Source organism: Balaenoptera borealis (genome assembly GCF_965194805.1).
Source record: "Balaenoptera borealis genome assembly, chromosome: 2".
Taxonomy (NCBI): Eukaryota; Metazoa; Chordata; class Mammalia; order Artiodactyla; family Balaenopteridae; genus Balaenoptera; species Balaenoptera borealis.
In genome coordinates, this window is record NC_138867.1 from 155,039,424 (window position 1) to 155,067,226 (window position 27,803).

General features: G+C 41.3%; 2 protein-coding genes across 2 annotated transcripts in view; one reads left to right on the forward strand and one right to left on the reverse strand.

The window, feature by feature from the left end:
* DOCK2 (dedicator of cytokinesis 2) overlaps positions 1-27,803 on the forward strand; it is a 426,319-nt gene that overhangs the window by 239,654 nt on the left and 158,862 nt on the right. The gene's annotated exons all lie outside the window — the stretch shown is intronic.
* INSYN2B (inhibitory synaptic factor family member 2B) overlaps positions 1-27,803 on the reverse strand; it is a 123,130-nt gene that overhangs the window by 45,684 nt on the left and 49,643 nt on the right. The gene's annotated exons all lie outside the window — the stretch shown is intronic.

Sequence of the window (27,803 nt, forward strand, 5' to 3'; positions counted from 1 at the left end):
AGTCAGGTGGAGTGGCCCCCTAGAGGGAAAGGCCATGGCCGGGGTAGAGAAAAGTAGGAAACAGTGAGTCTCAGCTGTTTTATAGGTTGCATGCTGCTGAGGTTCTGTGGGGCCGTCTGAGAACTAAGGTTCCCCGTGTGGTGCCGAGTGTTTTATAGAGTGGAGGACCCTACTCCTGTTCATGTATTCCTTCCTCAAAACCTTCCCAAGCACCCTTGGTCTGCAGGAACTGGGGTGGGTACTGGGCTACAGCAGTGAGGTGAGATGTTCCCCCAGAGCTCACTGGGTAGTGAGAGAGTCATAAAAGAAAAGGGTTAATTTAAATGCAGTGTGATAAGCACCCACCATGAGGAAGCCACATGCTGTAGGAGTCCATAGGAGTGGCAGGCATCGATCATACGTTTTTGTGGTGGCTTGAGTGTGAGGTGCCATGGGTAGGGGAGTCTCTTCAAAGAAAGGGACATCGTGTGTGAGCATGGAAGATGAGCAGGACTTAGCCAGGTGAAGGGTTTGGGGGTGGCAGCAAATGGGGCAGCGGAGGAAGTAAATCACTTCAGGAAACACTATGCAGGAAGCCCTCCAAGCATGGAAATAAGAGAGAGCAGGTTCTCTGGAGGAACAGGAGGGTAGAACGCATTCGGGGAAGGCGTGAGAACAGAGATAAGTCTGGAGAAAAGTTGGCGGGGGCTGGGTCATCTTTCAGGGAGTTTGGACCTCACCCTGAGGGCGACGAAAGCCTCCCTGGCTTTGAGGGGAGTAGAAGGTAACAGGTTCTCGGGGACAGTCTGATCCTTTGTACGAGTCATGGGTTACAGTGATGTGCTGATGGTGTCTTTAGCAAGAGACCTGATGATCCGGCCCCCAGAGAGTGGTTTGGCTCTGAGGATGGTTTTCCCCCTGCATCGTAATGGCAGTTGTCTCTCCTTTCTGCATTGGGCTTACCAAGTAGCTGAGGTGTGCTTTATTTTTTAAAGAACTACTTGCTCTTCTGTACGGTCTGCCTGTCTATGGGATTTCTCCCAGGGTGTTCAAACATACCTCCAAGGTCTCATTTCTGGGCAACTTCTCCTTAGTGGGAGTCATGGGGGAAGGACATAGGTGAGCAGGAGGAGAGCCTGTAGGAGGGGGAGGGGCCAGCAGGGATCGTGATGGCGACCTCAGGAGCCCCCTTGGCTCATCTTGTCTCAGTCACATGGCGGCCTCCCAACTTATTCTTCCCCCTCGTGAGAGCTCCCCAGTCAATTAAGAAGGCTCCCCAGGAATTCCCTGGTGGCGCAGTGGTTAAGAATCTGCCTGCCAATGCAGGGGACACGGGTTCGAGCCCTGTTCTGGGAAGATCCCACATCATGCATGGTGCTAAGCCCGTGCACCACAGCTACTGAGCCTGCGCTCTAGAGCCCACAAGCCACAACTACTGAGCCCACGTGCCACAACTACTGAAGCCCGTGTGCCTAGAGCCCGTGCTCCGCAACAAGAGAAGCCACTGCAATGAGAAGCCCGTGCACTGCAACCAAGAGTAGCCCCCGCTCGCCCCAACTAGAGAAAGCCCGCGCGCAGCAACAAAGACCCAGCGTGGCCGGAAAAGAAAAAGAAAAAAAGAAGGTTCCCCATCATTTAAATGGAAAGTGACAGTCTGATTCAGATGCTGTGGGTGGCTGAAGCTCACCGAGCATTAACTGTATTAGCCACATCAGAATTTCCATCAGTAACACTTTATGGAGCTAATTTGTGGGTTTATTAACCCCCAAATCACTCCTAATGAGGATCCATTTTCCTGTGGGAATGCCTGCACAGAAGACTAGGGGCACCTTTGTGTTTGCTCCCCAACCAAAGCAGATCAGTATTAGGGAAGGAACCGGCCTCTGGAACCAGAGAGACACAGGTTTGAATCCCTGCTCTTCCACTTTCCAGCTGTGTGACCCTGAGCAAGTGGTTGAAGCTCTCTGAGCCTCAGTTACTCATTTACAAAACGAGATACTAGTCATAACCCTCTTGCTGGGCTGTGCTCAGAATTAAGTGAGGCCCTGCAGAGTGTTCAGTAGATTTGAGGAACCATTATTATTATTATTTTCTATAGTGGGTTTAGGAAGGGCTGCAAATTCACATGCCTTCAGGGTAACGTAAATGAGCGAAGCAGGCTGAGGGCAAGATCCGAAGAGAGAAAAATGACTCGCAGGGCACAGCTGCTGCTCAGCATCAGCCTTCACTGTCAGGTGATACCCAGGCCCTGCATTATCAGAGCCAAGGGTTTTTCAGAAGAAGCCGGAATTTAGTGTTAAATATTCCAGTTTTTAATTGTGGGTAACTGATTTTAAATTTTTAGATAATTTGGGGGGCAAACCAAACACATCTGAAAGCTGCCCCTTTGCAATCTCTGGGTTCTCCTTTCTGCAAGTACTGATTTGAGACCAAGTCCTAAGTATAGGTAATTCCAGGCTGCCAAGCACAAACTGTGTTGGGAGCTGACTCAGTCTGTGGCTGGTTGGAAGTAATGAAATGCCCCACTCCTTCCAGGGTAATAGAGCTCACTCCTCAGGTCCTGTGTCTGGGCTTGTGTGATGTCCAGAATCAAACTGAAGTAGTGAGGTATGGGCAGGGACTGGACAAATGCACTGTGTCATATGCTGTGGCAGAGGGGCCCCAGGAGGTGACCAGCAAAATGGTGGCATCTACATCTAGGGGTTCCAGATCACTCACATGTGCTGCGCCCACCTCTGCTGTGACTTGGCTCTTCTGTCCTTTTCAGACTTGAACGGAGTGAGAACACTTTGGGGAAATTATAGCAGTCAGGGAATGTTTGCTTTCTGAAAAGAGGATAGCTAAACATTCATTTTCAGAGTCAAGTTGTTTTCCTGAAATCAATTCCCTTGAACCTGACTGTATCTAAAATGTCTGTTGCCTTCAGAAAGCCTCTATTCCATTTTACCCATGAACATTTTCTCTTCTGCTAGGTTTAACATCTCAGCATGTGGGGTACTAATTGCTAATGAATACGAAGACATTTTTCTCACGCTAAGAGTTATTGAGCAGTCTCGAGTTTGACCTTCTTTTCCTTAATTAATTCCTTCCTTCGTTCGCTCAATACATATTGAGTGTCTACCACACACCAGGCATTGTGGAAGGGGCCTTGGATAGTCAGAAAGTTCTGAGATAAAATACAGGCTTTGCTGCTTGCTAAGAGAGCCTCAGTTTCCTCATATGTAAAATGGGGACGGTAATAGTGCTAACTCACATTGACAGTCAAAGAATTACACCAGGCAGTGTATACTTATGGCCAGCACTGAATAAATATTAGCCACCAAATGATCATTCATCTCAATTATCGCCACAACCTTTGGGGCTGCTGCTGTTATCCTCAGTTTTCTAACAGAGGAGGAAACCGAGTTTTAATGTGATGAATTAACTTGTCCAAGGTCACACAGCCAGCAAATGTTGGAGCTGGGATCTGTAAGTCACCAAAACCCATTGTCTTTCTACCAAACCAGCCTTCCAGGGGCAAACCATTCCTGGCCTCCTTGCTTTACTGTCTGGAAGAATTAGAAGCAGTTCTAAATTTAAGCTCTGTAAAGACTACAGAGGAGGACTTCTCTGGTGATGCAGTGGTTAAGAATCTGCCTGCCAGTGCAGGGGACACGGGTTCAAGCCCTGGTCCGGGAAGATCCCACATGCTGCAGAGCAACTAAGCCCGTGTGCCACAACTACTGAGCCTGCGCTCTAGAGCCCGTGAGCCACAACTACTGAAGCCTGTGCACAGCAACGAAGACCCAATGCAGCCAAAAATAAATTAATAAATAAATAAATTAATTAAAATAAATATATAAATTTATTTAAAAATTAAAAAAAAAAAGACTACAGGGGATTTAGAGTCTGAGGATAACATACTTCCAGCCAGCTCTCTCCTGCTGGAAGTGTGTGAAAGGGCACAACGCTCAGGGTGCTGAGAACACAAATGCTGGTTGGAGGGAAGCACTGTCATTCAGTAGATATTTATTGGATCCTTCTCTAAGCTGGGCACTGTCCTCATCACTGGGAACACAGCAGTGAACAGAGTCACTTTCCTCACAGAGTTTACAGTCTGTCACAATCCTGCAGATGCGAAGATGTGCAAATGTAAATGTGAGGTTTCAGAAACCCCGATCAAAATGAAGAAAAAGATGTGGCTGGAAATGCTATTGGGACCCATGTCTGATGGCCACTGAGGCATTTTGGTCACTAATGAAATCATTTTTTGCTTATTGACAGGCAACTTGACTTTGCATTTGGTTTGTATCCATTCTAAGGGATACAGAAGATAAATCAAGGTGTCCAGGTCATATCAACAAGCCCGATCATAGGAGAAGAGCCTGCTTTCATCTGGAGGCAGTAACAATGCATTTCCTGCAGGGAGATTCTTTTGGCTATTCTGCTTCTCTGTTTACTCTCTGTTTAGACCAAGTGCCTGATAATTGGGCTTGTGCAGAGAAGGAGCTAGAGTCTGTGGCTTGTTTGCTTGGAACACTTTAGAAAGTCAAAGTAGTTAATGATAATCATAACTACCACTTTGTGAAGACTGTTCTCCAGACGTTATGGTAAATGCTATGCATGCATTATCTAATTTAATCCTCACAAACAACCCAATACAATTGAAAGTGCAGTTATCTCTATTTTACACACAAGGAAATTAAGGCTCAGAGAGGTCAAATCCTTGCTAAAGGTCTCACAGCTGGAAAATGGCAAAGGGGAGACTGAACCAGGTTTGACTGTCTCTAGACCAGTGGTTCTCATCCAGAGGCAATTTTGACCCCCAGGGGACATTTTGGAAAGTCTGGAGACATCTTTGATTGTCAGGACTGGGAGGAGATTGCTACTGGCATCTGGTGGGTAGAGGCCAGGAATATTCTAAACATCCTACAATATACAGGACAGCCTCCTACAATGAAGAATTATCAGGTCCCAAATGCCAATGGAGCTGCAGCTGAGAAAGCCTATTGTAGAGCTCCAGTACGTGTCATTGCCCTGTCCCCATCACTAAACATCTCTGTTTAACTTCTTGCTGAAGCATTTTGCTTTTATAAAATATTCCCAATCTTTGGTGAGGTGTTATCCTTGCTTGCTCTGTCTTCATCTAAGAACCTGTGATGGAACAATTTAGATCAAGCCATCCCCAAGAAAAACTTTTAATGAACTACAGAACAAGGGAAACCCCAGTGGGTTTGCAGCCCCATTTCAGCTAAGGTTCAAGTTCACTCATGCCGGAAAGGAACTCATTAGAGTCTTATAGGCTGCAGGACAAATGCAGGTTAATATCTTCACCTTTAATTTAAGCTGGGCTTTATTTTTATAGCTGGTCCTTTGGTAGCAACTAGATTTATTAAGGCATTTTTAAAAGCTGAGGAAAATCAATAAAGTATATAAGCACATGTGATTCTTGTGCTGTTTGCAAATATAATTCTGATTCCTCATGTACATGTACGCATATTCATATAAGCTTTAAGAATATGCTTCCTTCTGCTCTATGTTTTAAAATTCACTCACAAATCAGAACATTTGGTCTTCTGAATGTGGTCCCCAAGTTATGAGATGGGCCAAGTTTGGAATGAATAGAGAAAGGAACACCAATAAATTCCTACCTGCTAAGGGAAAAAAAATCCTCAAAGTATATGGGTCCTGGATGGTGCTTTTGCTTACCCATAAAGGTGAGTAACTTATTGAAAGATGAAATTATGATTGGAATTGAACTGTACATACCAGCTGGACCTAACAGACATATAGAGAAACATTCCACTCAGTAGCAGCTGAATACATATTCTTCTCAAACACACATGGAACATTCTCCAGGGTAGATCATATGCTAGGCCACAAAACAAGTCTTAATAAATTTAAGAAGACTGAAATTATATCAAGCATCTTTTCCAGCGACAGTGGTATGAAACTGGAAATCAGCCTCAAGAAGAAAACTGGAAAATTTGCAAATATGTGGAGATGAAACAATATGCTTCTGAACAACCGATGGGTCAAAGAGGAAATCAAAAGATATCTTGAGATAAATGAAAATGGAAACACAACATACCAAAACTTAGGGGATTTTTTGTTTTAGTTTTTGTTTTCTACTTCCAATCCATTTTACTGAGTCAATATAGAAGACTGGTTAAGAGCACAGATTTAGGAGTAAGACATCCCTGAGGTGTATCCTGACTCCACTGATTATTAACTGTGTGACCATGGGCAAGTTACTAAACCTCTCTGAAACCTAGTCTTCTCATCTGTAAAATAACAACAATAATAATAACAATAATAATAATAATAATAAAAACTTCCTCAAAGTGCTACAAGGAATAATAAGTGAGATGGGTAGGAAGTACCTAACACAGTGTCTCAGCCAGTGCTAGCTGGGATGCAGCAAAAGCAGTTCTAAAAGGGAATTTTATAGCGATAAATGCCTACATTAAGAAAAAAGAAAGGTCTTGAATAAACAACTTAACTTTATACCTCAAGGAACTAGAAGAAGAACAAACTAAGCCCGAAGTTAGAAGGAAGGAAATAGCAAAGATCAGAGCAGAAATAAATGAAACAGAAACTAAAAAGACAACGGAAAAGATCAATGAAACTAAGAGCTGTTTTTTTGAAAAGATGAACTTACCAAGAAAAACAGAGGAAGAGGACACAAACAAATGAAATTATAAATGAGGAGATGTTACAACTGAATCCACAGAAATACAATGGATTATAAAAGACTACTATAAGCAATTATATGCCAAAAAATTGGACAACCTAAAAGAAATGCATAAACTCCTAGAAACATACAACCTACCAAAACTGAATCATGAAGAAATGAAAAATCTGAAGAGACCAATTACCCATAAGGAGATTGAATTCAGTAATCAAAAACCTCTCAACAAAGAAAATTCCAGGACCAGATGGCTTCACAGGTGAATTCTATAAAACATTTAAAGAAAAACTAATGCTGATCCTTCTTAAAGTCTTCCAAAAAATAGAAGAGGGGGAGCACTTCCAAACTCATTTTCCAAGGCCAGCATTGCCCTGATTCCAAAGCCCGGCAAGGACACTACAAGAAAAAAAAAATAGTAACCATAGACCAATATCCCTGATGAACACAAATGCAAAAATCCTCAACAAAATATTAGCAAACCGAATTCAACAATACATTAGAAAAATCATACACCATGATCAAATGGGATTTATTCCAGGGAGGCAAAATCGGTTCAACATCCACAAATTGATGTGACAAACCACATTAACAAAATCAAGGATAAAAATTATATGATCATCTCAATAGATGCAGAAGAAGCATTTGACAAAATTCTACATCCTTTCATGATTAAAAACTCTCAACAAACTGAGTATAGAGGGAACATACTTCAACATAATAAAGACTCTTTATGACAAGCTCACAGCTGACATCATATTCAACAGTGCAATACTGAAAGCTTTTCCTCTAAGATCAGGAACAAGGCAAGGATACCCACTATTCAATATATTACTGGAAGTCCTAGCCAGATCATTTAGGCAAGAAAAATAATTAAAAGTCATCCAAATCAGAAAGGAAGAAGTAACATTGTCTCTATTTGCAGATGACATGATATTATATATGGAAAACCCTAAAGACTCCACCAAAAAATTTCTTAGAACTAATAAAAGAATTTCGTAACATTTCAGGATACAAAATTGATATACAAAAATCACTTGCCTATCTCTATGCCAACAACAGACTATCAGAAAGAGAAATTAAGAAAACAATCCTATTTACAGTAGCATCAAAAATAAAATAAAATGCTTTAACCAAAGAGGTGAAAGATCTGTACACTGAAAACTGTAAGACATTGATGAAACAAATTGAACAGGACACAGATAAGTAGAAAGACATTTTGTGGTCATGGTTTGAAAGAATTTTGTTAAAATGTATATACTACCCAAAGCAATCTGTAGATTCAATGCAATCCCTGTCAAAATTCCAATGGCATTTTTTTGCAGAAATAGGAAAAGCATTTCTAAATTTGTATGAAACCACAAAATGCCACAAATAGCCAAAGCAATTTTGATAAAGAAGAACAAATCAGGAGGCATCACAATCCCTGATTTCAAAGTATACTATAAGGCTATAGTAATCAAAACAGTATCGGCATAATAACAGACAATGGAACAGAATAGAGAGCCCAAAAGTAAACCCATGCATATATATTCAATTAATTTATGACAGAGGAGCTAAGAATATACAATGGGGAAAGGATAGTCTCTTCGATAAGTGGTGTTGGGGAAACTTGATAGCCACAAGCGAAAGAATGAGATTGGACCCCTATCTTACATCATACACAAAAATCAATTCAAAACAGATTAAAGGCTTAAATGTAAGACCTGAAACCATGAAACTCCTAGGAGAAAATATAAGGGATAAGCTCCTTGACATTGATCTTGGCAATGCTTTCTTGAATTTGAAAAACTCCAAAAGCAAAGGCAACAAAAGTAAAAATAACAAGTGGGACTACATCAAACTAAACGTTTCTGCAAAGCAAAGGAAACCATTAACAAAATGAAAAGGAGACCTATGGAATAGGAGAGAATATTTTCAAACCACATATCTGATAAGGGGTTAATATCCAAAATACATATGGAACTCATACAACTCAAAAGCAAAACAATAACTAACCCAGTTAAAAAATGGACAGAGGACCTGAATAGGCATTTTTCCAAAGAAGGCATACAGATGGCCAACAAGTACATGAAAAGGTGCTCATCGTCACTAATATTAGGGAAATGTAAATCAAAACCAAATGAGATCTCACCTCACCCCTGTTAGAAAGGCTGTCATCAAAAAGACAAGGACTAACAAGTATTGGTGAGGATGTGGAGAAAAGGGAACCTTTGTGCACTGTTGGTAGGAATGTAAATTGGTACAATCAGTATGGAAAACAGTATGGAGCTTCCTTAAGAAATTAAAAATAGAACTACCATATGATCCAGCAATCCCACTTCTGGGTACATATCCAAATTAAATAAAATCATTATCTCAAAGAGACATCTGTACTTCCATGTTCATAGCAGCATTATTCACAATAGCCAAGGTATGGGAATAACCTGTGTCTGTTGACAGATTAATGGATAAAGAAAAAGTGGTATATCTATATGTGAAATATTATTCAGCCTTAAAAAGAAGAAAATAGGGCTTCCCTGGTGGCGCAGTGGTTGAGAATCTGCCTGCCAATGCAGGGGACACGGGTTCGAGCCCTGGTCTGGGAAGATCCCACATGCTGCAGAGCAGCTGGGCCCGTGAGCCACAATTACTGAGCCTGCGCGTCTGGAGCCTGTGCTCCGCAGCAAGAGAGGCCACGATAGTGAGAGGCCCGCACACCGCGATGAAGAGTGGCCCCTGCTTGCCACAACTAGAGAAGTCCCTCGCACAGAAACGAAGACCCAACACAGCCATAAATAAAATTAAATTAAATTAAATTTAAAAAAAGAAGAAAATACTGTCATTTGCAACAGCATGGATGAATCTGGAGGGCATTACACTAAGTGAAATAAGACACAGAGAAAGATAAATACTGCATGTTATCACTTATATGTGGAATCTAAAATTTTGAATTCATAAAAACAAAGAGTAGGAAGGTGATTGCTAGGAGCTAGGAGGTGGGAGAAATAGAGAGAGGTTGGTAAAAAAGGTACAAACTTTCAACAATATGATGAATAAGGGCTGAGGATCTAATTTATAACATAGTGACTATAGTTGATAACACTATATTATAACTGTAATTTGCTAAAAGAGTAGAGCTTAAGTGTTCTCACCAAAAAAACAAAAAACAAAAAAGGGTTGTGGGGAGAAAGAAAGAAAAAAAAGGCAAATATGTTAGGTGATGGATGTGTTAATTAACCTGATGGGGAGAGACCTTTTATAATGTGTACACATGCCAAACCATCACCTTGTACACTTTACATAAGTTACAATTTTATTTGCCAATTATACCTCAAAGAAGCTGGAAAAAAAGAGATTGAATCATGACCAGTGTTACAAAACTAAGGCTACGGTGAACTGTTTGCAGTTGTCTCTCATTTTACAAGTTTCAATACATTTTGACATCTATTATTGCATTTCATGTTGAAAACAACTTTGAGGCGTTAGCCCCGTTTTATAGATGAGAAAACAGGTTCAGAAACATTGGGAAACTTGTACAAGGTCACAGAACCTTGCTCTGGTGGAGAGAGCTGCCATTTTGGTGCTATTTCTGTCATAATCGCCAGTCCCTAGAGTGAATACGAGCCAGGCGGGGCCCATCAGCCTGCCTTCTGCTGAGGATGTGAAGACTCTGTGGGTACTTTCCTCACCTTTGCTGTGTCTGCATTTTCAAATCCTTCCTTCTTTATCCATCAGGGCTCAGACTTCATGTGCTCTCCAATACTATAGGAGCCATCTACCACATGAAGCTATTTAAATTTAAATTAATTAAAATGAAATAAAATCAGAAATTCAATTTCTTGATCACACTAACCACATTTCCAGTGCTAAAAGCCACACATTGCTATTGGCTACCATATTGGACAGGGTAGAACATTTCCCTCTATTGACTGGCACAGGATCAGAATGATTAAATTAAAGAAACAAAACCTGCGAGATACGTAGTATTTCAGAAAGGTGTTATTCAGTTTGCGATGAACTTTAAAAAAAAAAATCTAAGTTTTTGCTTTTTAAGGAAGAAAGTTTACCTGTTTGCTATGAACCCACCCTCAGTCTGGTATCAGGCAGGGGATATTTCCCTTGTGCTAATCTTTATGACAGTCTTGCAAGGTGGGTATTATTATCCCCATTTTATGGATGAAGAAACTGAGGTTTAGTTACTGGACCAGCATATGCATCTTCTAACTAGCAGAGCAAGGATTCAAATTCAAATCTGCTTCCCAAACCCATACATCTACTCTGTTCTACACCATGAGTCCTCAATAAAAATAAGGGCTTTGATTCTACCCGCAAAGTCAATGAATAAGATACACTTCGAATAAGATACACTGCAGGATCATCACTTACAAGGATTATTATCATCAAGATTTGGAGCTTTTGGAAGGATCTGAGTGGATAAACAATAGTGGAATCTCACAAGATATACTTTAGGCTAAATATCACTGAGCCCTTTCCTTGGGCTAATCCTCTACTCTTTTCTTTCCTATCACACAATTACCCCTGGTACAGCTTGAGTTGCAAAATGCCACTCAACTTCTGCAGCAGCATTGTTTCTTTATGACTCTACAAGCCACCAGGGTGCCTTTCTCTCAGCACTTGGAACAGGTTTGCTGTGGAATAGCAGTGACGACACTTAAAGGTACTCTTAATGGCACCAGAGCCAGGCTTGTTTCCATGTCTGTGGCCTGGTGTTAGTTGAACCATGTGTTCTAATGACACATCTTCCTGGCCCAGATGGCTTTCTCACCTTCAGATGATTAGAATCAAAAATCCACATCCCAAATCTGTCCATTTACAGGAAAGAGGACCGTCTCCACACAGGCATCTAATTGTTAGAAGCAGACATCTGAGAGAAGCAGGACATTTTTCCAAGAGAGTTGCCGCAAGGAATATGTGAGGAAAATGTCTTTTGAGCCCTGAAATGATGTAGGCAAGGTCACTACAAAGTCATTTAAAATTGCATCTCACAACAGTTCAATGGCCAAGTACCTACCCCTCACTTGATTTATTGCTTACTCTTTTTAACTTTTTAAAAAAGATCGGCAGATTGATTGCGCTGCGTATTGTTGGAGACGTGCTTACTTTTTCTCAGGCCTGATTCATAAAACATCACTGACCTGTTTTCAGCATCATTCCCTTCTATGCCAGGGAACTTCTCTGAGATTTGTAGCCTACGTGTTTAGCCCTGAGTGAAAACAGTATGCCACATTCACAGCAGATGACCCAGAAGGGGGCGTGGCAACCACGTCCCCAGGATGAACCATCCCACCTCCAGCTACAAGACTAAGGGAAACTGAGAGAGGTTCAAGTGGGACCCAGGAATTTGGACTGCTGACCATGACCTTTTGAGGTCTCAGCATTCCAGAGAATGTGGCAGGTGTCCCCTTGTCTCTGGTCTCTCTGGACCATAGACCTTCTCCAGCCCACTCACATTGTTGATCACCCAGAGTGGATTAACCATCTGGATGGTTAACCCACTGGTGGGTTGATCATCCCTGGGCACAATCTTGGAGAAGGCACAATCTCTGAGCCCTTCATATATTTGGGGTGCGAGTCATCTGGAGGTGAGAGTGACAAGCAAAACCCTCAGGTCCCTCCAAAGCCCCCGTCAAAGAGTATTTCCACTCTTGTTGATGCTTGTTGGCAAACTTGCAGGCAACTGTGGTTCTGGTTGCTAATATCTCAGTGAGTTCATTTCGTTTCTGGGTTTATTCCTTTGTTAGTGTTCTTATTTCATTTTATTTTACACTGACAAAATGGCCCCTCTTTAGGTAATTTATATAACAGGTCAGGTATGTGCTATGCTTAGAAACAAAGGATTAGAAAAGAAAGATTATTGTTAATTTAAGAGTTGTATGCCTTTCTCAGATCCTTATTAAGCTGTGTTGCGTTCTTCACACATGCAGGTCTTGTACAAACTGCTGTTGATCAGAGAACCCTCTCTTCACTTCTCTTTTCATGTTGTGTTGCTCACAAGCCGTCAGGGCCATGGAACCTGGAGAACCAAGAGCTGTCCCCACTCCACTTAGCTGTGCATAAAACTGCGCTCCCTGTCCAGACTAGGGGGTACTTAATATGGCCAGTGACATTTTTCCAAGTCTGTTTATGACCAGCTGGTGAGAGTTCCTCTGAGACAATCTGAGATAAAACTTCAGGAGTAATTATGCTTTATGAGGACATAATGTCCTTCAGGCTTAATTTCACAATATGTTAAATCAATGCTCATATTCAATACTTCTCTGTCTGTGTTCAAGTTAAAGGGCACAATATGAAACTTTCCCATAATTAGCCAAGAAGTTGGTGCTACACAAATGGTAAAAACGGACTTCACGCCCTTTGCCTAAAGGCAAAATCAACACAAGACAGGAGGTGTTTTGGGTCACCAACTTCCATCCACAAGTGCCCTGGAAAGCCCAGACACCAGGAAAGAAAACAGAGAGGGCTGTGTATTCTAATCAACTGTTGGGGAAAATAATGCCCCACTGTCTTTACTTCCACGGTGCAACAGGGCTATTTCATGTCTTTTTGCTTTCATTCCCATGCTGTTTGCTGGGTCAGAATTGGTGTCTTCTCTAGCATGGTGTTGTCGTACAAGATATCTGAGATCCCAGGGCCTGACTAACTGGGCACCCATGTGCACCAGGCTGAGGAAAAACCAAACCAAACACCTTGCTCTTTTAGAAAATGGCATCTACTGAAAGATTTGATGATGTGAGGGACCCTGGATATGAGAAGAGGGAAGTGATTATGTTTTCCTTTTGCTTCCATGTCTTTTGTTTTAGCCATAGGCCAGGCCATTCTATATTTTTGGTTAGAAAGTATTTTGGTTTCCTTGGCTGAAGGGTGGCTCTTATTTGCACGCCATTTTCTATTCTCGCTCTCTGTTGGCTTTCAGGATCGTTGCTCTGTGTGCCAAGGGTCTTAAGTAGTCTTAGCGCCACACTAATTCGTCTTCTGTTGTGTGATGAGTATGTGTGTGCGTGTGTGTGTTTTATAGGATCTTTTTCAGGCATCAGCATTCTCCTCTACCCTTATAACCATGGGCTGTACTACATACTATCTCTGTCTACTTAGTTCATTACATCAGAAACAGAATTCTTTATGTGCCGCGGTGTGTGGTGGAGTGTGTGTGTGTGTGTGTGAACATTCATTCACGTTGCATTACACCCATAATGCATGAAGGTGAGAGGAAAATGGAGTGGTCCAGTATATTGCCCAGTGTCTTTCAGTTTTTCATAAAGAAAGGAAGACCAAAAGCAGTAGCAGTAGCAGCAGCAGTAATATAGCTGGAGTGTTGAGATTTTTTCACAGGAGGTAATTCCTTTTTTTCTTTCAATCAACTCACTTGAAGAGATTACTTAATTAGCATTTATTGTTTGTAGAATTCCTTGTCCAGAAGTAACATTTTAGGGCCTGCAGTTTTGAAGAAAGACAATTTAATGGGTGATAATCTTATATGGAATTTTCAAATTGATTTCTTGGTAGTAAATTGCTCCTCAATTGTAGTGCCTTCTCAACTCTCATTAGGCACCAAGGCTTCTTTCTGAATGCATTCATAACCATCAAAATGTTGTCTCCAGTTTCCTGTCATTTGAAACAGGTCATAACTCCAGGCACAAACATTTAAAGGACAGCTATACTTTTACTATTTCATTAGTGTGCTAGGAGAATTGGAATGTGCTGTTGAAGTTTATAGAGCTTTGCGGTTCCTGATGGAAACAATTTGGCTGTACTCATCCCAAGAGTAGAGATAATCTTTCTCTTTGTACACGGAGCTGCTTCATTTAAATTCCACTCCGCCTGAGTCTTATTTACCAGCTTGATATATGGCTAGGGCAATATAAAGCCTCACTAGAACCTGGTTATGAGTCCTCTGCCCTTCTCTTTTCCCAAAAATACCCTGGGAATAGAGCAAGCTCATTGCCAAGAAAACTCTGACAGTACAGTTTGGTCCTATTTTCAACTGGTTTCTTTGACTCTTTAGAAGATGGCACTGAAATGTATTACCTAAAAGGAGCTCTAGAAAATTTGAAATAAAACAAAAGCAAACAAGCATACTGAAATTCCCTATGATATTTGTGGCAGTTTTTATGCTTTTGGCTTTCTGAGAGTGGTTAGTTTATGAGCAGAGCTATTTCAAACTTTGCTATTGAATTCAATGGGGATGGTATGGTCTTATCATGGCCTCTGCCTGGACATTTTCTAGTCAAAATAGGTCTAAAAATGATACCACTGCTCTAACCCTCTCATTTTAACAATGAGGGATTTGATACTTAGGTACCACAATGTCGATCCCATTTAAGGACTTTCTGTGTACTGAGCAAGAGGCTCTGAGAACATTCTGTCTTTTAATCCTCAGTTTTGGCTGCCAAAGTAGGTAGGATCATGTCCGTTTCTACGGAAGAGGAAATAGTTTCAGAAAACTCCAATGTCTTGGCCCATATCACACAACAGGTTGGTTGACACCCTGGATTTACTGAGGATGCCCTTTCAAATGAAGCTTTTCAGTGAAAAAACAAAATGCATGCCCTCATTTCTCAGAAGCTCTGTGGTGGGGTTGTCTTCTGGATTTTACACCCTGAGGGCAGCCCTTTGAAACAAGCCTTAGCTCCAACCAAGCTCCTTATTCTGTCTCACCTGCTTTCCTCCAGCCTCCATGATTTGTTGATTTTCAACCTGATGTTTCCCTTGTTCTGTGTTCTAAAGCTCAAGTAGCCTTACCCCACCCTTTCTGACTCTTTTATAACCCATATCAATGGCTTTCTCTTCCTCACCTTTCTTGAATTAATCTCACTGATCCCTTCATTCTGAAAGAAAACGATATCAAGTGCCTGTTCTTGAGTCAGGAACTGCTCTTGGGGTACATCAGTGAACCAGACTGACAGGGTCCTGTTTTGTGGAGCTTTACACTCCTGGGTGGAGGGATTATTGGAAAGCACTACATTTAGATTCAAAAGACCAAGGCTAAATCAGAATGTGAAAACTAACAGATGTGTCAAACGGTTATTTTTGATTTGGCCTATACAGTGTCTGAAAAATTAAATGGATTGGGAACATTTTAAAACCAAGAGATTCTACATAGAAAACCATCTGGATTTCTGGCGTCTCAGTGGTGACCTGGGCCCACATCCCCGTAAGGCACCCATCCACAATCCCTATGATATGAACAGTTCTGCACCCTTTGGATGGGGTGGGGCCTTTCACCACCCCTGCCTCCACCACACCTTCTTGTGCCCAGTCAGCTAGACTCATTCGCATGATCTGCTGACCCCTGTAGACATCTTAGATTACAATCCTTGGAGCAAATGATCTAAAAGTCCCTTTGTATCCTGGCACCACTGTGGCCTCTCCTGGGCTAGAGCCAGCAGCCAAACAAAGAGAATCTCTGTGGACCCAGAGGAGACCGGACCATCACAGGGCAAACTCAGAGCACATTCAGACCCTGGACAGCGACCAGCTCTCTGCACCCCAGAGCCATTTATTATCCATTCCAGGCCTTGATGTTGAGGCCCCACTACTTGAACTTTTCAAGAGACTTAGTGGAAGTTAAAAAACCAACAAAACCAGAAAATTAGAAATTATCTCAGGTAAGAGCCAAATGAATCAGAAGTGAATAAGGAGAGAACTGTTGAGCAAAAGCAAATAAAGGCTGCCTAATATTTGGGGGAACTAATGCTGACTATTAATATTGTTAAAGTTGGCTTTGGTACTTTGAAAACCTTGACTCAAAATCAGCAGCAAAAGCAACACGAACAACAGCTAATATTAATTGCAAGCCTGTTGTGTGTTGTCTCTCTCCCTTAATTTAACCCACTGCTCCCATTTTACATACAGATGGGAAACTGAGACTCGAGGAGATTAAATCACTTGTCCAAGGTCATCTAACGAATGTATTCAACCACTCAAATGTTTTAATGATTTTGGTTCATTTCTTAATTTACCTGACCATATAGAGAAATGATTTGGGGGATTGACAGAGGTCACACACACACATGCACACAGTTAGTGCCAAACTTCTACAGACAAAGATGGACCCTCCATTGTCAGGAGTTGAGCAGATTCTTTCCCCACTGACGTTCATTATCTAGATCTATTTTCAACATTTAATGAAAATTTTCATTCTGATCAATTCAGCTGTATTAAACCATCAAGGGACGGTGATCAAGATGTTTTACTGAAGAGTCCACACAGGGAACTAGATGATACACCAAAAGCAAGCTGGTAAATATAAGAAACGCCAAGTGTGAGTTCGGTGATTTGAGATTTGATCCTCATAGTAAACCTGATTAAAGTATATAATTTCGTTTAAAAAAGAATCTATCAGGGCAAAGCCTACCTCTCAAAAATTTTTTTGCTGAATTCTGTAAGATTGTAAGAAACATGTCACACTAGACCAGAAATATTTTTTAAAAGTCCTTGATTCTCCCTTATTTTCTCCTGTTTATACTCAGATATAACATGGGGAACTCTTAAGGCAGAGCAGAGGGTCGTCCAGGCAGTTAATGAGAATTCAAACTGGATTTGAGGTCTTCCTGACTCCCATGTTATACTCTGCCAGGCTGAAGCATAAGCTGCTGAAATTCTGAGGAGAGAGTTCTCTAAGAGGGCAAGAGTCCCAAAGCACCCATTGTAAACAAGCTGTCTGAGGCCCAGATGTGGAGTGGAATAATTGTAGGTGTGTTTGTCAAAGCGGAACCTGTTATTTATGATCCGTGTCTGCACACATGTGGATCTAAGGGACCAGCCTCTTGGCAGAGATCCTTTGGTCAGTGTCTCTTTGGTCACACTGTGTTCCTGGCCCTCCCAGTTATCCCTGTTCTGGAACTGAGGAAACCTTCCTAGTGCCCCTGTGAGTGGTGAGAGCAGTGTAATGCAGAGGTTAAGAGCATGATAGATGAACCATGGCTCTGCCGCTAGCTAGCCATTGGGCAACCTTTCTGTGCCTCAGTTCTTTCATCTATAAAATGAGGACAATGCTAGTACCTCTCTCGTAGGATTGTTAGAGGATCAAACAAATTAATATATTTAAAAGGCTCAGAACAGTAGTTTGCGCATCATGGGTTAAATTAGGTTAGAGGTTGCTAAATAACATCCTAATGTGTGACATATTGCTTTTAATAATAACAACTAGGCTGTTGAGCCCTTTTATGTGCCCGAATCAGTTCAAGAATTTAGCCTGTATTAGGTCATTTAATCTTCAGAATATACAAGGAATATATACAGAATATACAGGATAATACCATCTTATCTCTATTTTCAGTTGAGAAAACTGAGGTGTAGAAATGTTAAAAATATGCCCAAGTCACAGAGTAGTAAGTAATGGAACCCAAACTTGAAAGAAAGCAGGCATCAGTCTGTGGAATCCATGCTCTTAACCACTGTCCTAAAAAGATATGCAAACCACCTTTGTTCTTACTCTTCCAAATCCAAGATTGAATTTATTCATTGCAGAAATGCCAGATTTCTGAGAGCCTGGACAGAAGATCAGCACACGTATTGCTCCCTTATTACCCATGGTTTAGAGCAAGTAAGGTTGATACAGTCAAGTCATCAAATCACAGCACTTCCTTGGACAAAAGACTCAGCCTTTCTAGTGAAGGAAAATCCACAGTAACCAGTCTGGCTAGGGATTCCAGATGCTTCTTAATACCTTGTTTTCAGTTGCTGTCACAAGTGTTGGCTCCCCAACTAGATTATAAACTCTTGGTAGACTAGGCCATGTTTCTACAACTGCTAATCTCCCATGACAGTCATGAGTGCTGGACACTCTAAAATTCAATAAATACCAGTGAATGGATTGGTTCCACTTGTTTTGTACCCTGATATCAACAACCTTGTTGCGTATAGATTTTTCCAGTAGTCAAGGTAGGAATTCTAGAGTTCCCTTTGGTACAAAGTTGGAGCTCTAGTGCTCTCTAAATCCCGTGAATATCACTGGAACAAATTACTTGTTGATAATGAAACCATCATATCTCTTTTATGTCTGCAAAGAAAGCTCTTTAATGAAGTGAGAGGCTCTGCTGATAATCTTTGATTTCCCATCAAGATAATTGTAGGAGAAAGTAAAGGTTGGGCATTGTTTGCTGAGTATTTAATTGATTGTTTGCTGGGTTTTAGTGGTTGTGAAAGATTAGAAAGTACCAAAGAAACCAGATATGCTTAAATAAGAATAGAAAAGAGAATGTGCTCACAGGCCACAGGAAAAGTCATTGAAGGCGACAGAAGCCCTGATGCCACACTCAGAAAGGGCCTTATCCTGGTCAACAGCATAGGAAATGAGGACTTTATAGTGGCAATAAGACTCGTAATTTTAAGGAAAGTTGTGCTAAAGCTGGTCTTTCTTTTCCAATGGTACTTTCATTCTGGAAACTGCAATGAGACCTTAAATAAACAATGGCACTGTATTCCAAGGCAGAGGGCTTGCAGACCATCAAAACTAGGATTGGCAGGAACTCTGCACTAATGTGTGCCCTCTCGTAATGAATTCTGCCTTTCAGCAAGGAAAGGTGTTTAGCTGGCATCTGAGTATTAGCATAAGCTTTTGATATTCTATCCTTCATTTTAGGGGGAAAAAGTCAAACTTTAGATAGTTGAATTTGAAAGTTTAAAAATATCTCATTCAATTTGCTTAGGAGGGCATTTGTCACTATCTATTAAAATTTTTAAAAATATAAGCTCCTTGCCTAGGGAGACCATACATTCTGGTTTGCCACGGGTAGTCTCAACTTCTGCCGGTTTTACTGGTATAATTATTAATATCTTTTAAAAATGTTCATATTTGGATGATAAGTAGTACTCTATCTATACCCCACTGATTCCTCTGTTCAGTGTCTAATCTAGAAAATTACTCACATATATGCACATGGTTACTGCAGTTCTGTTGGCAATATCACAACATAGAAAACCACATGAATGCCCTCTAGGAGGAAAATAGCATTCATCCTAGGGAGCACCATCCTGCAATTAAAAGAATGTGCTATATACCCTGAGAAAACCATCATTCAAAAAGAGGCATGTACCACAATGTTCATTGCAGCTCTATTTACAATAGCCAGGACATGGAAGCAACCTAAGTGTCCATGGACAGATGAATAGATAAAGAAGATGTGGCACATATATACAATGGAATATTACTCAGCCATAAATAGAAACGAAATTGAGTTACTTGTAGTGAGGTGGATGGACCTAGAGTCTGTCATACAGAGTGAAGTAAGTCAGAAAGAGAAAAACAAATACCGTATGCTAACACATATATATGGAATCTAAAAAAACAAATGGTTCTGATGAAACTAGGGGCAGGACAGGAATAAAGACGCAGACGTAGAGAATGGACCTGAGGACACAGGAAGGGGAAGGGGAAGCTGAGATGAAGTGAGAGAGTGGCATGGACATATATACACTACCAAATGTAAGATAGATGGCTAGTGGGAAGCAGCTGCATAGCACAGGGAGATCATCTCGGTGCTTTGTGACCACCTAGAGGGGTGGGATAGGGAGGGTGGGAGGGAGGGAGATGTGAGAGGGAGGAGATATGGGGATATATGTATATGTATAGCTGATTCACTTTGTTATAAAGCAGAAACTAACATACCATTGTAAAGCAATTATACTCCAATAAAGATGTTTTAAAAAAAAGTAAATAAATTAAATAAAATACATGACAAAAAAAAAAAAAGAATGTGCTAGATCTGTATGTACTGAAATGGATAGGTCTCCTAGATATGTCTCTAGGGGGGAAAAAAGACAATTTTCAGAATATTGTCCAATATTATAATGCTCAGGTGACTTTAAAAAAATGCAGACTAGTTTAAAATATATTGTAGGAGCCACATATATAAGTATGTAAAGACAGAAAATGAAAAGACATTCATCAAACTATTAACAGGGGTTAAGCTGGATAGAAGGGGTAGGTCGGCACTTGATATGGTGGTTAAGGATGACAGTAACTGTCACATTTCAGCTTTTCCACAAGGGCACTATAATTTCACATGACTTGTGGAATTGATCATTGATTATAAATATAATTTTAAATTTAAAACAATGTCCTAGAGGTGATGTCACTCAACTCACTGTTTGAGATTGAGGTAACTGAGGCCCAGAGAAGCCACATACATCTTCCAGGTCACACTGTAAATATGGTGCAGAGCTGAGGCCCACATGAGTCTCCTGACACCCTGTTTCTTATTCTCTGACTGGACTGTGCTCTCCTCCAAGGTTTCTGAAGATTTATTAAGTTGACTCAACCCCATGGAAATGAATGGCTGGACACAAACTTAACCATGCCCATCAAATTTTACTTCCTCTTAACTCCAGACCAAAAAGTAATAGCCAGGGATGCTGAGCCCATCAGTGTGGCCCAGACTGGCAGCTACCTGACTTATTCGCTGGAGTCTGCTGTCTGGCTTTGTTTTGACCCTAATTCTCCAGCATGTGTTAATTTGATATGGACATTAAAATGGTCATTAATGGTTTGAAGAAGTGGCAAGTGTGTGGCAAATAGGATTTTTCTGACGTGTTTTTATTACAGTAATCATGGGGTCACCCGCCTTGGTTTGTGTCACCATCTTTCCTCTGGTAAGCAGTGTGCTCAATGGCCTTGTCCTCCCCAGGGATTCTTTGAGCCCCAGTGAAACCTGCTAAGGTGTAGGCAACTGAAAGCAGCTAAAACATGATTCTTTCCTAGAGTGTTTTCATGTTAACATAGATCAGGACCTGAAGTTAAATTTGATGGTGATTTAAAGGTAGAAGCTTAAACATTAACCAGCAGATTAATATTAGTGGGAAGGATTAGTGGAAAGGATTTTACTGAACTTTTTTTTTTGCCTTCCTAATATTCCTGAAATTACACCAAACAACTACACTTTCTGTCAATCATTAATACACAACCTAGTAATAACTGTCATTAATGTTCTTGAATTTAGAGCCCAGCACTTCATGTGAATTATGTCATCTAATCTACAAAACAACTTTATGAGATAGAGACTATTTTTATCTCAATTGACTAGAACACTGAGAAAAAGATTGTTTTCTCAAAATTTAGCAACTTGGAGGAGGTCACAGTGTAGGAGACAGAGCTGGGTTCAAATCCCATAATCTGATTCAAAGCCTCAGCTTTCACCACCGTACCATATTGCTGCACCATGATAGCGATCATGTAATTATTATGAATGTGCAAAATATAATGTAATACAGTAAAATGTAATATTGTGTAATATATAATTATGTGCAATTAGCTGTGTGGGGACTCACTTGCATACTCTGATTTCAGAAATGCCAAGGCGGGGGTAACGCCCTCTCTGAGAGTTGTTAGTAGAATTCCAGAAACTGGGTGGGTTTGGGCAAAGTTGGAAAGGTGCTTCCCCCTCCCCTGCCCCTACTTTCTTGGTTCAACAGTTTGCTTGCTGGCACTCTTACTTGGGAGATAAATCTAACCTAAGATCTCACTATCCATACCACTCAGGAAGCTCGTACATCACTTACTGAGTAACTGACAGTAACTGAATTTGGTTAAGAGGGCATGGCTGAAACTCAGCTGAAGAATTCCACTGAAATCATAAAAGGTGATAGCCCAGCCACAGTGGCAGGTGATGGACAGTGTAACCCTTGAGAGCACATCAGCTCTGTCCTGGTTCCTGTTTCCGCAGATTTAATTTATGGCTGGGACTTGGCCCTTCCTTTGGACTTACAGGAAGCCTAAGAGCTGAATGGCTTAGCTCACCGTGATCTGTGTGGAAAGCTCTTCTCAGCTTTCTGACCTCCACCCAAGGACACCTGGAGCTCCTCCAAGCCCAGTAGCAGAAAGTTGTTTTCCTAGAGATTGGCAGCTCTTGTGAAAATATGTAGTTAAACAGTTTGCTAAATGAACCGAGACTCATTTTGTTAGGTCTTCACTCAGACCATAGAAACACTTTCTCAATTATCTTTGCAAGTATCCTATTTATCCCTCTTAGTTATTTATTTTCCAATTCCTTCTATGAATGTTTAAAAAAAGGGTCCCAATGCCAGTGTCTTACTGCCATGAAGGAAAGGCATGCCAGGTAATGGTCAACAGGAATGAAGGCAATGTAAGCCAAAAAAGTGTCTGGAATGGGGAGAGCACTCAGGAAATCATCTTTGTGATTGGAAGTAAACCCATATTGCTCCTGATATGAGGTTTTGGATTATAACATTCAAGATCATCATTTCCTAACAAGAAACACTGTGTCATCTCAGTAAGCACCCTACTCTAACCAGCTGAGTTAACCAGCTGCCCTAACACCACATAGTCTTTATTTTTCTGCTTTCTTAACGTCAAGTTTCAAGAGGATATCCAGAAAAATCAATGAGCCTGGATTTTTGAGTAATTGAGGACTGTTACAATATTTTTTAAAAGATGAGCATTGTGTACAAGCCAAACTTTTCCAAACCCATTTCATGGAAACCCAGGCCCACAGATCAACAGTTCTGTGGTCACATTCACAAGGGGAACTCTGCCTCTTTTATCCCTCTCTTAGGAATTTGACATATACATTAAAAGCTCTGAGAATTCCAATATCCAGTAAAGATGTCTATTTAACTTTGTTTAACCCAGTGTCTTCCAAACTCATTTAATCAGAGCCCTTACATAGCCCCTGTGGAGGGGGAGTGCTCAGGAGAAGCTGCTTTCAGAGATGGGATTACATCTCTGCACCCACAAAGTACATTGAGATGATTGCCGTTGCTGACGGTTAGAGCCCACTGTTCAGAACAGGTTGTAAACAGCGTTAATGACAAACAATCTTTTCCCAAGGTCTTAACTGAACTTTTAAGTTCCTCAGTTAGATAGTGCACAACGCAATATTTTTCCTCTTTGCTGCAAGGAACTTAATAATACTGTGATGGCCCCTTGTGAATGGAAGGATGATCTTCCCCCACACACAAAAAAAAAGTTCCAGAGGACTTGGAGGAATTTTTCTGTGTCTAATCAGAATGCCATGAACATCCTGGGACTAGGCAGCTATTATTCGAGAGCTTTGCCATAACCCAAATGACCTTTCTCTTCCGTTCACTCATTTCTTTAGCTTTAATGTCATTCTGTTTTTGAAAAAAAATGTTAACACAAATTGCAGTAACATCACTCTTCAGCATTTGCATAGCTGGGGTGCAGCTTTTGGAGGTAGCTTTCCAGAGAGAATTCCAATAAAGCGTCTGCATTGCCTAAGGTATTAGTTGCTTCTAAAGAATGAATTTACCATTTTATGGATTAAGAGGTAGAGCTTCAGAGAAGATGAGGCCGAATTTATGCAGGTAGAAACATAATAATATTCATTCACCTGGAATACCAGGAAATAATGTTAACAAGTAAAAATAATGTCAATAATGAACACAAACTGAATCTGTTAGCTGGATGATCTGGAACTAGTTCACCTGGTCAGGTTAGAGCTTTCTTAATGCCTGTAATGTTACATCTGGAACCAGGCCTGATATGTTTAATTATCTCAACAAGGTTGATATTGGCCATTACTTTTATAATAATATCAGGAGTGAGAAAATCAACCCTTACCAATTAAGGATTTTACACTTTATAGTATCATCTACGTTACCTTCGTAGGATGGCAGAGTTATCTCAATTCACAGATATACATACTCAGAGAGGTTAAGTGATTTGTGTGTGGTCACACAGCTGATACGTAGCAAAGCTGGAACCAGAACCTAACCCACTGTGCCTTCCTTAAATTGTACTGTCTCATTCCACAGAGCTCCTCAAGCAAAGTTGTTTGATTGGATATAAACTCTTTTGAGTATCTGACACATTCCTGGGTTTTTTTCAAAGGAAATCATTTGGAAGGGAGCTTGGAATTTGTATGTTGAGATTGCATAACCCCTTTATTTAACAAATACCTATATAATGCTTATTGTCACAGCAGGTTTCTAAGCACTTTGGAACCACCAAGTTGTGGATATCTCTTACCAGTCTTACAGCGCAGATATAATTTTACTCAGTTTTACAGATATGGAAACTATGACCAGAGAGGCCAAATCACTTCCCTGAGGACACAGAGCCACCACCTATCAGAACTAGGATTTTCACGCAGGCTCTCCGACTCCAGAGTCTGTGCTCTTCATCACTACACCTTTTCCTGTCACCTTCTCTGTTTATGCAAGTGTAGGATTGTGTAGGAAAATCAGGTTGAGTGTGATTCAGATAGAGATTTTGTTCTAAACATGATGTGTCTAGGTAAGCTTAAATAGATGTTTTTTACTTTGTTATTCATACTTTCATATCTTTGCTAAATTTCTTGTAGTATTTGTGTCCCTTTCATAATAATAAAGAGCATATACAGAAAACACATTATTCTAGCATAAGGCTGCAGCCTTTATCTTAGGTGCTGAAAGATATATTGGCGAACACACATGAGCACACACATGCATGCACATACATTCATACAAGGGGAATTTTGAGCCAGGAAACTTGTCTTTAAGCCCCTATATTCCTTTTTGCACATTCCTTTGGTGACCTTGGGCATATCTCTGTACTTCTTTGAGCTGCTGTTTTCTCATCTGATAAATGAAGGATAATACTACTTCATAGAAGATTAGGAGCACTAAGTGAGACATTGGATGTGCACACACTTTGTAAGTTTCAAAGTGCTATAAAAATGTAAATGACTCTAGGTAAAGATACTTCTGAAATGTTTTCAAAAGTTTCCATTCTCTATTATTTGCATAGATGTTATGCAACGTGTGTTTTGGAGTTTGCCAGAAAGAGTTTTATCCTGTAGCCCTTAGCCGGTCAGGATGTAAGCTAGGGTGGAAGTTTTGTGGGGTAAGCAAATCTGCTGCTCCCTTGGAGAATTCTCTGAATTTGCAAATAGGAACACTGCAGTTGGCAAAATGGAGCTGCAGTAATAACATTTATCATTCAGGTGGAGCCTCTGTGTTTGCAGAGGGCTTGGTAATTGGTAATTAGCTGACCTCCCCTTGCCTCCTCCTGCCATTCTTCCCTTTCTCCCATCTCGCTGTGCTGCCGTGAATTCAGAGGCAGAGGCCCCTGCACCCTCTTCCTATGTTGCTCCTTAGTGTCCGTAAAGCCCCAGAGGGCCGCCGCCGTCTAATGAGTTGGTACCAGGGGTGAGAGTTAAGCCAGCCACACAAATGAGCTCTGGCCCTGCAGCCCTGGGCCAGTAGGATATGAGGTCAGGCCTGTAAGACATCAGGCTTCAGGCAGGGAATAGGTTTAATATAAATAGGAATTCTCTGCCCTTGTCTTCTTTGCCTCTCACCTCTTCTCCCCCAAAGCCTGGCCTCTGCCTTGTTGGTTCTTGGTGCCCAGTGACCCACTTTTGCCTCCACCAACCATCTTGTTGGCAAGTCCAGATTTCCCCATGTGCCCTCTCAACTAGGGCGGACTTTTCTCATTCATTTGTTCCCAAGAAGAATTAGGACCTGAAAATCTTGCTGGTCTTTCGGCTGCCGCCTAGATAACCGTTTAGACTCTCGTTTCACACCCGCTTCATCTCTGGCTCCATTCAATCACACTGAAGTTCATTTGAAGGGGCTGAGACTTCTTATGAGCAACTCCATCCTGCTTAAAAAATGGAGTGCCTCCTCGCTGCCATTACAACAGATCTGAGATAACTTCTCTGAAAGGAGGGCTGAGAACTGAATAATTAATAAAACCATCTTTTCTGAACTTTTTTTCTTTTCATCAGTTTGGTGGCTTCTGATATTCTCTTTGGCCTGGCACATGGGTAGGTAGACATATCATTGAAGGCCAAGCTGAATTCCTCAGTTTTGGACTTTGCTAGTAACTGCTTCCTCGAGGAGCCCCTAGAACTGAAAATGAAGAGGCTGCATGCGGCCATACTTGCTCCTTCCCAGTCCTCCTGGAGAGCCTTCAGTCCTATCAGGCAGCTCTCAGTTCTGTCTCAGACTGTTTTTCCCAAGTAATTTAACCACCTATAACATTAGACTCCCTCTTTTTTATTAAAAAAATTTTTTTTTCTTCTGTGATGCTTTTTTTCTTTACTACCCTCCCCTGCCTCTCATCCATCTGTTGTTTATATGGAAGGCCAAAAAGCTTAACATATGGTAAAGAGGGGAAAAATGAACTTTACAATAGGGAGTTGAGGACCTGGTACAGCTAGGCAGTCTCAGCTGAGCCTCAGTTTCCTTTTCTGTAAAGTGGAGCAAGTCCAGATCCGCCTCGTGGCAGGGGCAGTGGGAATGCTGCAGTGGTGGATCATGGTAAGAGCACTGTCCGGGGTGGAATCCCAGCCCTGCTGTTGACTGGCTGTGTGACCCGTGGGGACCTCTGTACTTCAGCTTTTTCATCTGTGGAGCAGGGTAATAATAGCACCTGTTTAATAGGGTTGTGTTGGAAGGATTAAAACAGATCATTCATGTAAATTGCTTCACAGAGTGCCAAACCAATAAAGTCCTGCATAAGTATTATTGATGGCTGTTATTCTTCCTGGATTTAGCAAGTTCTGGTTCCCTGAGGAAGAGGTGTCCCCTGACAGCAGGCCTGGTTTAGGTCTTACATTTTCCCAGAGACAAACTGTGAGGTTCCTAAAGGAGCTTTGTAAGCATAACTGTGTGCCCACACCATGGCCTACATGCCTTGGCAGGATGTTCTCAGCTCTGGTCTGTGGGCCCATTGCTTAGAGCTGACCTTGGCAAAGGGAATCTCTCTCTCAGAGTCACGTGGGATGCTCTGGAAAAATATGGGTCTGGAAAGCCAGTGAGGCCAAGGAGATCTAGGACCAAGAGTCCCCACAGCTGTGGACTCAGGCCCTGACTTGGAACCACAGGGAGGCCATGCCTCTCATGGTCTCACACCTGCCACATGCAGATCTTGTCCTAGCACCCTGCTCCATTCTTGATATTAAAGGGACATTGTCACTTTACACAGAAGGGCGCTTTTCTTACTTAGGATGAGTGTCTGAAAACTGAACGATTTATCTTCTACTTTTTTTGAACTGCCATATAAGCCTTGGCATTACTGTTAACAAACAGGCATTTTATTTTCCTAATCGCATGAGCCTCACAATGGGAATGGTCTACATTAATCTTCTGTGAGTTCTGATGGCCAGGTCCAAAGAGGGCATGGTGAAAACGGTGACTGAGGAAGATGAATCTGGCTGCTGCATGGGGCTGAAAGTTGGGCGCAGTGGCT